The sequence below is a fragment of the Vidua macroura genome, chromosome 36, assembly GCF_024509145.1.
Source record: "Vidua macroura isolate BioBank_ID:100142 chromosome 36, ASM2450914v1, whole genome shotgun sequence".
NCBI classification, from domain to species: domain Eukaryota; kingdom Metazoa; phylum Chordata; class Aves; order Passeriformes; family Viduidae; genus Vidua; species Vidua macroura.
The window spans coordinates 1,195,001-1,210,000 of NC_071606.1; positions in this window are offsets into that span (position 1 = coordinate 1,195,001).

A 15,000-nucleotide genomic window follows, 5' to 3' on the forward strand; every position below is an offset into this window, starting at 1 on the left:
CTCTCGGCACACTCTAGGTCTCTCGCGGCTCAGCTCCAGCCGCACCGCCACCCGGCGCGCTGCTCGCGGCCGGCACCCACGGGGCGCTACCCGGGACCGGAGCCAGCACCAGCACCTCGCCTGCATTGAAGGACACCTGTGCAAGCTCGCGGGGCCACGCGGCCGTCACACAGCCCGGGACGGTCAGGCCGCCCTCCCCGGCAGCGGGAGGGGCGGCACCTCGCCTGCGACGGGAAGCGAATTGGAAAGGAGACCGCCCTGCCCGAGCACCGGACCCCGCCGTAGCCTTCCCCATGACAGAGAAGACCCGCCAGAGCCCGGCCGGCCGGGGGCCCTCGCCGACGCCACCCGAAAAGCCTCATCGATCGGACACACAAGGACGCGGCTGCTGCTGCTGCTGCTGCTGCTGAGGCAAGGAGGAAGGCAAAGCAGCCGCCGACACGCTGACAACAAGGGCCCCACGGCCACGCTGCTTGCTCCTGGGACAGCCGCTCGCGGATCGAGCACGGCAGAGGAGCGCGGGGGGTGCCGCCACCCGCCCGCCCGCCGACAAGGCTTCCCTCTTTAGCCAGGCGACGGCGGGACGGGACCGCCGGGCTGGGGGTGGGCTTCACCCTTTCGCCCGGGGAACCCATCCCAGCGTGCGACAAGAAAGGTGCCACCGACCGTACCACGGGCCACCGGCTTTCCCCCGGCCTCGCAGGCAGCGGCCGGCTCTCCCTCCGGAAAAAGACGGGGGACGGCACCACAAAAAGGCACATGACGCGCCACCAACAAGGACCCGTGCTAGCCACGGGGGCCGCGGGCCCGGGGCGGGGTGGGGCGAGGCACGCGCCTCTCACTCCCCCCCCCCAACCCCACCAGCAGATCTCGGCTCTCCCCTGTGCACACCTTGGCTTTCCTGGGCCCGCGCGCCTTCCTGGCGCGCCTCTCGGTGCCGCGGCTTAGGGCCGCCAGAGAAAAAGCGCAACGGAGGCCGGGCGGGCGGCCCCCACACCGCCCGCACGCCGGCGCGCGCCTTAAGAAAAAAACGGACCCGGCTGGAAACCCAGCCCACCGGGCAGAAGCGACTCGATCCGCACGACCGAGGAAGAGCGAGGCGACGCCGCCTCGCCCACCACACGCTCCGGGGGCTCTCTGGCGGCTTCCGGTCCGTGCTCGGGCGGCCGGCCACCGCGGCCGGCCTCTGCCCCTGAAAAACTCTGCCCGCCACGCGGGTCCCCGGCTTAAGGCCGAGGAAGGGGGACGACTTCGACAACACACGCTGCTGGGCCGGGGTGCCGCCACCCCGGCTCCACAGCTCATCGGGGGACCGCCCTCACCGAGCCCCTCAAGCCAAGCGGCAACGCCGAGGCCAAGGCCGCGCGCCCCACGGCGCGTCCCCCGCCGCCCTTCCGACACGGACACACGCTGGCAACAAACAGGTCGGGAGCGGGAGAACGGGACGCCGCCACCTCGGCGGGCCCTGCTCGGGGCTCTCGGGCAAGGGCCGGGGACAGCCCCGGCCGCGTCCACCCCCGGCTGCCGGCCACCGCACCGGACCGGCAGCCGAGAAAAAAAACAAAGCACGCCCGGCCAGCGGGCCCCGGCTTAAGGCCGGGCAGAAAAGGGGCGAGGCGCCGCCGCCTCGCCCGCCAACAATTCCCCGGGGGGGGGGTGAGCGGGCGCTCCCCCCCCTCTTCACCAAGCTGGCAGCAGCCGGGCCGGAGCGGGACACGGCTTCTCTCGGCGGCCGGCGAGCGGATCGCATCGTTTTTCGGCTGGGCACGCGCCCTCTTTGCAGCGTTTCTCTCGCTCTCTCTCTGGTCTCTCTGCTTCCCTGGGTCAGGACGGGGACCGGGACGACGCCACGAGACTCGTCCCGCGTCAGCGGCACTTGCTCTGCCCTGAGGACGACCGCGCGCGCGGGCCCCCTTCGCCGCTTACGGACACAGGCACGCTGGAGGCCTGCGGGGATGCGGCCCGTCACCTCGCTCCCATAGTACGGACAGACGAGTCCCAAGCCGCAGACGCCTCCAAGAGGACCAATGGAACGCGACCGGGAAGGGGCGCCGCCGCAGGCCGGCCCCTACGATGACGTAGCCGGAGGCAGCTGAAAACAGCGACCCCTTGGTGAACTTCCGGAGCCGGCCGCGACAACAGGTCTACCCAGCTCCTGCCGAAATGCGCCTAAGTCCCGCCGGAGCGAGGTAGACCTGTTGTCCCCGGTCCGCCGGCCGGCGGCGCGGCGCCGCCCCGGACTTGGCGGCCCCGGAGACGGGGTAGACCTGTTGTCCACGACCCCGGCCGGGAACCGGGGTAGACCTGTTGTCCCCCAACCCGGACCCGGAGCAGGGGTAGACCTGTTGTCCTCCGGTCGCCGGGGTAGACCTGTTGTCCTCCGATGGCCGGGGTAGACCTGTTGTCCCCGGTCCACCGGCCGGCGGCAGTGGCCCGCCACGGGCCCGGCGGCCCCGGAGCCGGGGTAGACCTGTTGTCCACGACCCCGGCCGGGAACCGGGGTAGACCTGTTGTCCCCCAACCCGGACCGGGAGCCGGGGTAGACCTGTTGTCCTCCGGTGGCCGGGGTAGACCTGTTGTCCTCCGGTGGCCGGGGTAGACCTGTTGTCCCCGGTCCGCCGGCCGGCGGCAGGGGCCCGCCACGGGCCCGGCGGCCCCGGAGCCGGGGTAGACCTGTTGTCCACGACCCCGGCCGCGAACCGGGGTAGACCTGTTGTCCCCCAACCCGGACCCGGAGCCGGGGTAGACCTGTTGTCCTCCGGTGGCCGGGGTAGACCTGTTGTCCCCGGTCCGCCGGCCGGCGGCAGGGGCCCGCCCCGGGCCCGGCGGCCCCGGAGCCGGGGTAGACCTGTTGTCCACCAGCCCCGCCGGCAGCCGGGGTAGACCTGTTGCCCTCCGCTCGCCGGGGTAGACCTGTTGTCCTCCGGTCCGCCGGGGTAGACCTGTTGTCCTCCGGTCGACGGGGTAGACCTGTTGTCCTCCGGTCGACGGGGTAGACCTGTTGTCCCGGGTCCGCCGGCCGGCGGCAGGGGGCCGCCCCGGGCCCGGCGGCCCCGGATCCGGGGTAGACCTGTTGTCCACCAGCCCCGCCGGCAGCCGGGGTAGACCTGTTGTCCTCCGCTCGCCGGGCGCCGGAGGAGGGCAGCCCGGGACCCGGCGGCCCCGGAGCCGGGGTAGACCTGTTGTCCCCGAGCCCGGGCGGGAGCCGGGGTAGACCTGTTGTCCCAGGTCCGCCGGCCGGCGGCAGGGGGCCGCCCGGGGCCCGGCGGCCCCGCAGCCGGGGTAGACCTGTTGTCCGCGAGCCCCGCCGGCAGCCGGGGTAGACCTGTTGTCCCCCAACCCGGACCCGGAGCCGGGGTAGACCTGTTGTCCTCCGGTCGCCGGGGTAGACCTGTTGTCCTCCGGTGGCCGGGGTAGACCTGTTGTCCCCGGTCCGCCGGCCGGCGGCAGGGGCCCGCCACGGGCCCGGCGGCCCCGGAGCCGGGGTAGACCTGTTGTCCACCAGCCCCGCCGGCAGCCGGGGTAGACCTGTTGTCCTCCGCTCGCCGGGCGCCGGAGGAGGGCAGCCCGGGACCCGGCGGCCCCGGAGCCGGGGTAGACCTGTTGTCCCCGAGCCCGGGCGGGAGCCGGGGTAGACCTGTTGTCCCAGGTCCGCCGGCCGGCGGCAGGGGGCCGCCCGGGGCCCGGCGGCCCCGCAGCCGGGGTAGACCTGTTGTCCACCAGCCCCGCCGGCGGCCGGGGTAGACCTGTTGCCCTCCGCTCGCCGGGGTAGACCTGTTGTCCTCCGGTCCGCCGGGGTAGACCTGTTGTCCTCCGGTCGACGGGGTAGACCTGGTGTCCTCCGGTCGCCGGGGTAGACCTGTTGTCCTCCGGTGGCCGGGGTAGACCTGTTGTCCCCGGTCCGCCGGCCGGCGGCAGGGGCCCGCCCCGGGCCCGGCGGCCCCGGAGCCGGGGTAGACCTGTTGTCCACCAGCCCCGCCGGCAGCCGGGGTAGACCTGTTGTCCCCCAACCCGGACCCGGAGCCGGGGTAGACCTGTTGTCCTCCGGTCGCCGGGGTAGACCTGTTGTCCTCCGGTCGACGGGGTAGACCTGTTGTCCTCCGGTCGACGGGGTAGACCTGTTGTCCCGGGTCCGCCGGCCGGCGGCAGGGGGCCGCCCCGGGCCCGGCGGCCCCGGAGCCGGGGTAGACCTGTTGTCCACGAGCCCCGCCGGCAGCCGGGGTAGACCTGTTGTCCTCCGGGAGCCGGGCGCCGGAGGAGGGCAGCCCGGGACCCGGCGGCCCCGGAGCCGGGGTAGACCTGTTGTCCCCGAGCCCGGGCGGGAGCCGGGGTAGACCTGTTGTCCCCGGTCCGCCGGCCGGCGGCAGGGGGCCGCCCCGGGCCCGGCGGCCCCGGAGCCGGGGTAGACCTGTTATCCACGAGCCCCGCCGGCAGCCGGGGTAGACCTGTTGTCCTCCGGCAGCCGGGGTAGACCTGTTGTCCTCCGGTGGCCGGGGTAGACCTGTTGTCCCCGGTCCGCCGGCCGGCGGCAGGGGCCCGCCCCGGGCCCGGCGGCCCCGGAGCCGGGGTAGACCTGTTGTCCACCAGCCCCGCCGGCAGCCGGGGTAGACCTGTTGCCCTCCGCTCGCCGGGGTAGACCTGTTGTCCTCCGGTCCGCCGGGGTAGACCTGTTGTCCTCCGGTCGACGGGGTAGACCTGTTGTCCTCCGGTCGACGGGGTAGACCTGTTGTCCCGGGTCCGCCGGCCGGCGGCAGGGGGCCGCCCCGGGCCCGGCGGCCCCGGATCCGGGGTAGACCTGTTGTCCACCAGCCCCGCCGGCAGCCGGGGTAGACCTGTTGTCCTCCGCTCGCCGGGCGCCGGAGGAGGGCAGCCCGGGACCCGGCGGCCCCGGAGCCGGGGTAGACCTGTTGTCCCCGAGCCCGGGCGGGAGCCGGGGTAGACCTGTTGTCCCAGGTCCGCCGGCCGGCGGCAGGGGGCCGCCCGGGGCCCGGCGGCCCCGCAGCCGGGGTAGACCTGTTGTCCGCGAGCCCCGCCGGCAGCCGGGGTAGACCTGTTGTCCCCCAACCCGGACCCGGAGCCGGGGTAGACCTGTTGTCCTCCGGTCGCCGGGGTAGACCTGTTGTCCTCCGGTGGCCGGGGTAGACCTGTTGTCCCCGGTCCGCCGGCCGGCGGCAGGGGCCCGCCACGGGCCCGGCGTCCCCGGAGCCGGGGTAGACCTGTTGTCCACCAGCCCCGCCGGCAGCCGGGGTAGACCTGTTGTCCTCCGCTCGCCGGGCGCCGGAGGAGGGCAGCCCGGGACCCGGCGGCCCCGGAGCCGGGGTAGACCTGTTGTCCCCGAGCCCGGGCGGGAGCCGGGGTAGACCTGTTGTCCCAGGTCCGCCGGCCGGCGGCAGGGGGCCGCCCGGGGCCCGGCGGCCCCGCAGCCGGGGTAGACCTGTTGTCCACCAGCCCCGCCGGCGGCCGGGGTAGACCTGTTGCCCTCCGCTCGCCGGGGTAGACCTGTTGTCCTCCGGTCCGCCGGGGTAGACCTGTTGTCCTCCGGTCGACGGGGTAGACCTGGTGTCCTCCGGTCGCCGGGGTAGACCTGTTGTCCTCCGGTGGCCGGGGTAGACCTGTTGTCCCCGGTCCGCCGGCCGGCGGCAGGGGCCCGCCCCGGGCCCGGCGGCCCCGGAGCCGGGGTAGACCTGTTGTCCACCAGCCCCGCCGGCAGCCGGGGTAGACCTGTTGCCCTCCGCTCGCCGGGGTAGACCTGTTGTCCTCCGGTCCGCCGGGGTAGACCTGTTGTCCTCCGGTCGACGGGGTAGACCTGTTGTCCTCCGGTCGACGGGGTAGACCTGTTGTCCCGGGTCCGCCGGCCGGCGGCAGGGGGCCGCCCCGGGCCCGGCGGCCCCGGATCCGGGGTAGACCTGTTGTCCACCAGCCCCGCCGGCAGCCGGGGTAGACCTGTTGTCCTCCGCTCGCCGGGCGCCGGAGGAGGGCAGCCCGGGACCCGGCGGCCCCGGAGCCGGGGTAGACCTGTTGTCCCCGAGCCCGGGCGGGAGCCGGGGTAGACCTGTTGTCCCAGGTCCGCCGGCCGGCGGCAGGGGGCCGCCCGGGGCCCGGCGGCCCCGCAGCCGGGGTAGACCTGTTGTCCGCGAGCCCCGCCGGCAGCCGGGGTAGACCTGTTGTCCCCCAACCCGGACCCGGAGCCGGGGTAGACCTGTTGTCCTCCGGTCGCCGGGGTAGACCTGTTGTCCTCCGGTGGCCGGGGTAGACCTGTTGTCCCCGGTCCGCCGGCCGGCGGCAGGGGCCCGCCACGGGCCCGGCGGCCCCGGAGCCGGGGTAGACCTGTTGTCCACCAGCCCCGCCGGCAGCCGGGGTAGACCTGTTGTCCTCCGCGAGCCGGGCGCCGGAGGAGGGCAGCCCGGGACCCGGCGGCCCCGGAGCCGGGGTAGACCTGTTGTCCCCGAGCCCGGGCGGGAGCCGGGGTAGACCTGTTGTCCCCGGTCCGCCGGCCGGCGGCAGGGGGCCGCCCCGGGCCCGGCGGCCCCGGAGCCGGGGTAGACCTGTTATCCACGAGCCCCGCCGGCAGCCGGGGTAGACCTGTTGTCCTCCGGCAGCCGGGGTAGACCTGTTGTCCTCCGGTGGCCGGGGTAGACCTGTTGTCCCCGGTCCGCCGGCCGGCGGCAGGGGCCCGCCCCGGGCCCGGCGGCCCCGGAGCCGGGGTAGACCTGTTGTCCACCAGCCCCGCCGGCAGCCGGGGTAGACCTGTTGCCCTCCGCTCGCCGGGGTAGACCTGTTGTCCTCCGGTCCGCCGGGGTAGACCTGTTGTCCTCCGGTCGACGGGGTAGACCTGTTGTCCTCCGGTCGACGGGGTAGACCTGTTGTCCCGGGTCCGCCGGCCGGCGGCAGGGGGCCGCCCCGGGCCCGGCGGCCCCGGATCCGGGGTAGACCTGTTGTCCACCAGCCCCGCCGGCAGCCGGGGTAGACCTGTTGTCCTCCGCTCGCCGGGCGCCGGAGGAGGGCAGCCCGGGACCCGGCGGCCCCGGAGCCGGGGTAGACCTGTTGTCCCCGAGCCCGGGCGGGAGCCGGGGTAGACCTGTTGTCCCAGGTCCGCCGGCCGGCGGCAGGGGGCCGCCCGGGGCCCGGCGGCCCCGCAGCCGGGGTAGACCTGTTGTCCGCGAGCCCCGCCGGCAGCCGGGGTAGACCTGTTGTCCCCCAACCCGGACCCGGAGCCGGGGTAGACCTGTTGTCCTCCGGTCGCCGGGGTAGACCTGTTGTCCTCCGGTGGCCGGGGTAGACCTGTTGTCCCCGGTCCGCCGGCCGGCGGCAGGGGCCCGCCACGGGCCCGGCGTCCCCGGAGCCGGGGTAGACCTGTTGTCCACCAGCCCCGCCGGCAGCCGGGGTAGACCTGTTGTCCTCCGCTCGCCGGGCGCCGGAGGAGGGCAGCCCGGGACCCGGCGGCCCCGGAGCCGGGGTAGACCTGTTGTCCCCGAGCCCGGGCGGGAGCCGGGGTAGACCTGTTGTCCCAGGTCCGCCGGCCGGCGGCAGGGGGCCGCCCGGGGCCCGGCGGCCCCGCAGCCGGGGTAGACCTGTTGTCCACCAGCCCCGCCGGCGGCCGGGGTAGACCTGTTGCCCTCCGCTCGCCGGGGTAGACCTGTTGTCCTCCGGTCCGCCGGGGTAGACCTGTTGTCCTCCGGTCGACGGGGTAGACCTGGTGTCCTCCGGTCGCCGGGGTAGACCTGTTGTCCTCCGGTGGCCGGGGTAGACCTGTTGTCCCCGGTCCGCCGGCCGGCGGCAGGGGCCCGCCCCGGGCCCGGCGGCCCCGGAGCCGGGGTAGACCTGTTGTCCACCAGCCCCGCCGGCAGCCGGGGTAGACCTGTTGCCCTCCGCTCGCCGGGGTAGACCTGTTGTCCTCCGGTCCGCCGGGGTAGACCTGTTGTCCTCCGGTCGACGGGGTAGACCTGTTGTCCTCCGGTCGACGGGGTAGACCTGTTGTCCCGGGTCCGCCGGCCGGCGGCAGGGGGCCGCCCCGGGCCCGGCGGCCCCGGATCCGGGGTAGACCTGTTGTCCACCAGCCCCGCCGGCAGCCGGGGTAGACCTGTTGTCCTCCGCTCGCCGGGCGCCGGAGGAGGGCAGCCCGGGACCCGGCGGCCCCGGAGCCGGGGTAGACCTGTTGTCCCCGAGCCCGGGCGGGAGCCGGGGTAGACCTGTTGTCCCAGGTCCGCCGGCCGGCGGCAGGGGGCCGCCCGGGGCCCGGCGGCCCCGCAGCCGGGGTAGACCTGTTGTCCGCGAGCCCCGCCGGCAGCCGGGGTAGACCTGTTGTCCCCCAACCCGGACCCGGAGCCGGGGTAGACCTGTTGTCCTCCGGTCGCCGGGGTAGACCTGTTGTCCTCCGGTGGCCGGGGTAGACCTGTTGTCCCCGGTCCGCCGGCCGGCGGCAGGGGCCCGCCACGGGCCCGGCGGCCCCGGAGCCGGGGTAGACCTGTTGTCCACCAGCCCCGCCGGCAGCCGGGGTAGACCTGTTGTCCTCCGCTCGCCGGGCGCCGGAGGAGGGCAGCCCGGGACCCGGCGGCCCCGGAGCCGGGGTAGACCTGTTGTCCCCGAGCCCGGGCGGGAGCCGGGGTAGACCTGTTGTCCCAGGTCCGCCGGCCGGCGGCAGGGGGCCGCCCGGGGCCCGGCGGCCCCGCAGCCGGGGTAGACCTGTTGTCCACCAGCCCCGCCGGCAGCCGGGGTAGACCTGTTGTCCCCCAACCCGGACCCGGAGCCGGGGTAGACCTGTTGTCCTCCGGTCGCCGGGGTAGACCTGTTGTCCTCCGGTGGCCGGGGTAGACCTGTTGTCCTCCGGTCGACGGGGTAGACCTGTTGTCCCGGGTCCGCCGGCCGGCGGCAGGGGGCCGCCCCGGGCCCGGCGGCCCCGGAGCCGGGGTAGACCTGTTGTCCACGAGCCCCGCCGGCAGCCGGGGTAGACCTGTTGTCCTCCGGGAGCCGGGCGCCGGAGGAGGGCAGCCCGGGACCCGGCGGCCCCGGAGCCGGGGTAGACCTGTTGTCCCCGAGCCCGGGCGGGAGCCGGGGTAGACCTGTTGTCCCCGGTCCGCCGGCCGGCGGCAGGGGGCCGCCCCGGGCCCGGCGGCCCCGGAGCCGGGGTAGACCTGTTATCCACGAGCCCCGCCGGCAGCCGGGGTAGACCTGTTGTCCTCCGGCAGCCGGGGTAGACCTGTTGTCCTCCGGTCGACGGGGTAGACCTGTTGTCCCGGGTCCGCCGGGCGGCGGCAGGGGGCCGCCCCGGGCCCGCCGGCCCCGGAGGCGGGGTAGACCTGTTGTCCTCCGGTCGCCGGGGTAGACCTGTTGTCCCCGAGCACCGCCGGGAGCCGGGGTAGACCTGTTGTCCCCGGTCTGCCGGACGCCGGAGGAGGGCCGCCCGGGGCCCGGCGGGCCCGGAGCCGGGGTAGACCTGTTGTCCGCGAGCCCGGGCGGGAGCCGGGGTAGACCTGTTGTCCTCCGCTCGCCGGGCGCCGGAGGAGGGCAGCCCGGGACCCGGCGGCCCCGGAGCCGGGGTAGACCTGTTGTCCCCGAGCACGGCCGGCAGCCGGGGTAGACCTGTTGTCCCCGGTCCGCCGGCCGGCGGCAGGGTTCCGCCCCGGGCCCGGCGGCCCCGGAGCCGGGGTAGACCTGTTGTCCCAGAGCCCGGGCGGGAGCCGGGGTAGACCTGTTGTCCTCCGGCGGCCGCCCGCCGACAGAGGGCCGCCCCGGGCCCGGCGGCCCCGGAGCCGGGGTAGACCTGTTGTCCACCGGCCCCGCCGGCGGCCGGGGTAGACCTGTTGCCCTCCGCTCGCCGGGGTAGACCTGTTGTCCCCGAGCACCGCCGGGAGCCGGGGTAGACCTGTTGTCCCCGGTCTGCCGGACGCCGGAGGAGGGCCGCCCGGGGCCCGGCGGGCCCGGAGCCGGGGTAGACCTGTTGTCCGCGAGCCCGGGCGGGAGCCGGGGTAGACCTGTTGTCCTCCGCTCGCCGGGCGCCGGAGGAGGGCAGCCCGGGACCCGGCGGCCCCGGAGCCGGGGTAGACCTGTTGTCCCCGAGCCCCGCCGGCAGCCGGGGTAGACCTGTTGTCACAGGCCCGCCGGCCGGCGGCAGGGGCCCGCCCCGGGCCCGGCGGCCCCGGAGCCGGGGTAGACCTGTTGTCCACCAGCCCCGCCGGCAGCCGGGGTAGACCTGTTGCCCTCCGCTCGCCGGGGTAGACCTGTTGTCCTCCGGTCCGCCGGGGTAGACCTGTTGTCCTCCGGTCGCCGGGGTAGACCTGTTGTCCTCCGGTCGACGGGGTAGACCTGTTGTCCCCGGTCCGCCGGCCGGCGGCAGGGGGCCGCCACGGGCCCGGCGGCCCCGGAGCCGGGGTAGACCTATTGTCCACGAGCCCCGCCGGCAGCCGGGGTAGACCTGTTGTCCTCCGCTCGCCGGGCGCCGGAGGAGGGCAGCCCGGGACCCGGCGGCCCCGGAGCCGGGGTAGACCTGTTGTCCCCGAGCCCGGGCGGGAGCCGGGGTAGACCTGTTGTCCCAGGTCCGCCGGCCGGCGGCAGGGGGCCGCCCGGGGCCCGGCGGCCCCGCAGCCGGGGTAGACCTGTTGTCCCCGAGCCCCGCCGGCAGCCGGGGTAGACCTGTTGTCCCCCAACCCGGACCCGGAGCCGGGGTAGACCTGTTGTCCTCCGGTCGACGGGGTAGACCTGTTGTCCTCCGGTGGCCGGGGTAGACCTGTTGTCCTCCGGTCCGCCGGCCGGCGGCAGGGGCCCGCCACGGGCCCGGCGGCCCCGGAGCCGGGGTAGACCTGTTGTCCACCAGCCCCGCCGGCAGCCGGGGTAGACCTGTTGTCCTCCGCTCGCCGGGCGCCGGAGGAGGGCAGCCCGGGACCCGGCGGCCCCGGAGCCGGGGTAGACCTGTTGTCCCCGAGCCCGGGCGGGAGCCGGGGTAGACCTGTTGTCCCAGGTCCGCCGGCCGGCGGCAGGGGGCCGCCCGGGGCCCGGCGGCCCCGCAGCCGGGGTAGACCTGTTGTCCCCGAGCCCCGCCGGCAGCCGGGGTAGACCTGTTGTCCCCCAACCCGGACCCGGAGCCGGGGTAGACCTGTTGTCCTCCGGTCGACGGGGTAGACCTGTTGTCCTCCGGTGGCCGGGGTAGACCTGTTGTCCTCCGGTCCGCCGGCCGGCGGCAGGGGCCCGCCACGGGCCCGGCGGCCCCGGAGCCGGGGTAGACCTGTTGTCCACCAGCCCCGCCGGCAGCCGGGGTAGACCTGTTGTCCTCCGCTCGCCGGGCGCCGGAGGAGGGCAGCCCGGGACCCGGCGGCCCCGGAGCCGGGGTAGACCTGTTGTCCCCGAGCCCGGGCGGGAGCCGGGGTAGACCTGTTGTCCCAGGTCCGCCAGCCGGCGGCAGGGGGCCGCCCGGGGCCCGACGGCCCCGCAGCCGGGGTAGACCTGTTGTCCACCAGCCCCGCCGGCAGCCGGGGTAGACCTGTTGTCCTCCGGTCGCCGGGGTAGACCTGTTGTCCTCCGGTCGACGGGGTAGACCTGTTGTCCCGGGTCCGCCGGCCGGCGGCAGGGGGCCGCCCCGGACCCGGCGGCCCCGGAGCCGGGGTAGACCTGTTGTCCACCAGCCCCGCCGGCAGCCGGGGTAGACCTGTTGTCCTCCGCTCGCCGGGCGCCGGAGGAGGGCCGCCCGGGACCCGGCGGCCCCGGAGCCGGGGTAGACCTGTTGTCCCCGAGCCCGGGCGGGAGCCGGGGTAGACCTGTTGTCCTCCGGCGGCCGCCCGCCGGCAGAGGGCCGCCCCGGGCCCGGCGGCCCCGGAGCCGGGGTAGACCTGTTGTCCACCAGCCCCGCCGGCGGCCGGGGTAGACCTGTTGCCCTCCGGGAGCCGGGGTAGACCTGTTGTCCTCCGCTCGCCGGGCGCCGGCGGAGGGCCGCCCGGGGCCCGGCGGCCCCGGAGCCGGGGTAGACCTGTTGTCCCCGAGCCCCGCCGAGAGCCGGGGTAGACCTGTTGTCCCCGGTCCGCCGGCCGGCGGCAGGGGGCCGCCCCGGGCCCGGCGGCCCCGCAGCCGGGGTAGACCTGTTGTCCGCGAGCCCCGCCGGCAGCCGGGGTAGACCTGTTGTCCCCCAACCCGGACCCGGAGCCGGGGTAGACCTGTTGTCCTCCGCTCGCCGGGGTAGACCTGTTGTCCTCCGGTCCGCCGGGGTAGACCTGTTGTCCTCCGGTCGACGGGGTAGACCTGTTGTCCCGGGTCCGCCGGCCGGCGGCAGGGGGCCGCCCCGGGCCCGGCGGCCCCAGAGCCGGGGTAGACCTGTTGTCCACCAGCCCCGCCGGCAGCCGGGGTAGACCTGTTGTCCTCCGGGAGCCGGGCGCCGGAGGAGGGCCGCCCGGGACCCGGCGGGCCCTGAGCCGGGGTAGACCTGTTGTCCCCGAGCCCGGGCGGGAGCCGGGGTAGACCTGTTGTCCTCCGGCGGCCGCCCGCCGGCAGAGGGCCGCCCCGGGCCCGGCGGCCCCGGAGCCGGGGTAGACCTGTTGTCCACCAGCCCCGCCGGCGGCCGGGGTAGACCTGTTGCCCTCCGGGAGCCGGGGTAGACCTGTTGTCCCCCAGCCCGGACCAGGAGCCGGGGTAGACCTGTTGTCCTCCGGTCGCCGGGGTAGACCTGTTGTCCCCGGTCCGCCGGCCGGTGGCAGGGGGCCGCCCGGGGCCCGGCGTCCCCGGAGCCGGGGTAGACCTGTTGTCCACGAGCCCGGCCGGGAGCCGGGGTAGACCTGTTGTCCCCGAGCCCCGCACCGGGAAGCGGGGTAGACCTGTTGTCCCCGAGCCCCGACCAGGAACCGGGGTAGACCTGTTGTCCCCGGGCCCCGCCGGGAGCCGGGGTAGACCTGTTGTCCCCCGGCCCGGACCAGGAGCCGGGGTAGACCTGTTGTCCTTGAGCCCGGACCGAAATCCGGGGTAGACCTGTTGTCCCCGAGCCCGTAGCGGGAGCCGGGGTAGACCTGTTGTCCACGGGCCCCGCCGGGAGCCGGGGCAGACCTGTTGTCCCCGAGCCCGGGACGGGGAAACGGGGTAGACCTGTTGTCCACGAGCCCCGACCAGAAACCGGGCTGGACCCGTTGTCCCCCGGCGGCGGCCCGGCGGCCGCCAAGCCCGAGGCGGCTCCCGGCCTCCTTGCGCCCCGGAGCCGGACGGCTCAGGCGCAGCCATCCCGCCCGAGAAACCGCCCGCTTTCCAGACCCGCACCTCCTTTGGCTTTTTCCATTTGTCTTGGGTTTTTTGCTGCGGGATGCTGGTGGTGGTGAGGTAGGCTGTGGGGCTTCTGCTTCGGCTTTTTTTTTTTTTTTTTTTTTTTTTTTTTTGCTTTTTTTTTTTTTTTTTTGCTTTTCTTTTGGCTTTTTTGCTGGTTATCTTTTCCTTCGGTTTGGTTTGCTGTTGGGCTTCTGGCTTTTATTCCCGCCCTCCTGTTTCTTTTCTCCCTTCTTGAAAGAATGGCTCTTCTATTTCTTTCGCTCGCTGCGAGAACCTTCGCCGGAAAAGAACTTTGCTTGCCAATTTTATTGCCTTTCCTTTAGTATCCAGAGATCCCGAGCACTCCCAGAGCCAGCTGACGGGCGGCCCGTGCCCTGTGCTCGGCCTGATGACTCGCCCCAGCCTGGAAACGGCCTGCCCGCGCCCCCGCCCCCGCCGAGGACTCCAGGCGGCCCTCCCCCGCCGAACGGAACCCAGGCGGGGCCGGCGGGGGAGGCGAGGACCCGGCCGCCGGCCCCTGACGCGTCTTGGCGCGCCCCGCCCCGCCCGCCGGCGAGCGGCCGGCCGCTTTCGGGCCGCTTCTTTCACGGTCTGCAGAGGTCTTCCACCCTCGGCAGGGCTCTGGGGGGCCGCGGGGGCTCCGCTGCCGAGGCGCCCGGGTCCGGCGCCGAGCCGCCGGCCCTCGGCCCTCCTTCACACAGAAAGAGATAGATAGAGAGAGAGAGAGAGAGAGAGAGAGAGAGAGAGAGAGAGAGAGAGAGAGAGAGAGGGGGGCAGAGTGACACGCACGCCCACTCCACACAGTCACACTCTGGCGCCACCCCCTCAGACACCACCCCCCCCACCCCATCCCCCCGCCGCCGCTCCCGCAGGCACGCCCTCACACTCTGGCATGCCCTCTCTCCCTGTCCGCGTAGGCGTCCCTGCCCCTGCCCCTGGCTCTGCCCCTGGACCTGGCTGTCGCGGCCGCCCGTCCATCGACGGTTGGGGGCGCCCCGCCCTCCCCCGTCGGACTCCCTGCCGCCGCCTGCAGCGGCGGCAGGGGCTGAAGGGAGGGAGGCGGAAATCCGGCCGGGAGGCGGGAGCCCAGGTCGGGGCCGGGGCAACAGTTCTACCCCAGGCCGCTCAGTGGTGGCCGGCCGGCCGAGCCCGGCCCGGGACAACAGGTCTACCCACGGCCGCCGGGCGGCGGCGGGGGCCAAGTCGGGGCCGGGGCAACAGGTCTACCCCCACGGCCGCCGGCCAGCCCAGCCGGGCCCGGGACAACAGGTCTACCCACGGCCGCCGGGAGCCGGCTGGCCCGTGTCGGGGCCGGGGCAACAGGTCTACCCCGGGCCGCTCGGCGGCGGCAAGCCGAGGCCGGCCCGGGGCAACAGGTCTACCCACGGCCGCCGGCCGGCGGGAGGCCAGGCCGGGGCCGGGGCAACAGGTCTACCCCAGGCCGCCGGCCGCCGGCCGGCCCAAGTCGGGACCGGGGCAACAGCTCTACCCACAGCCGCCCAGCGGCGGCCGGCCCGGGACAACAGCTCTACCTCCACGGCCGCCGGGAGGCGGGAGGCCAGGCCGGGACAACAGGTCTACCCCAGGCCGCCGGCCAGCCCGAGTCGGGGCCGGGGCAACAGGTCTACCCACGGCCGCTCGGCGGCGGCAAGCCGAGGCCGGGGCCGGGGCAACAGGTCTACCCCACGGCCGCCGGCCGGTGGGAGGCCAGGCCGGGGCCGGGGCAACAGCTCTACCCACGGCCGCCGGGAGGCGGGAGGCCAGGCC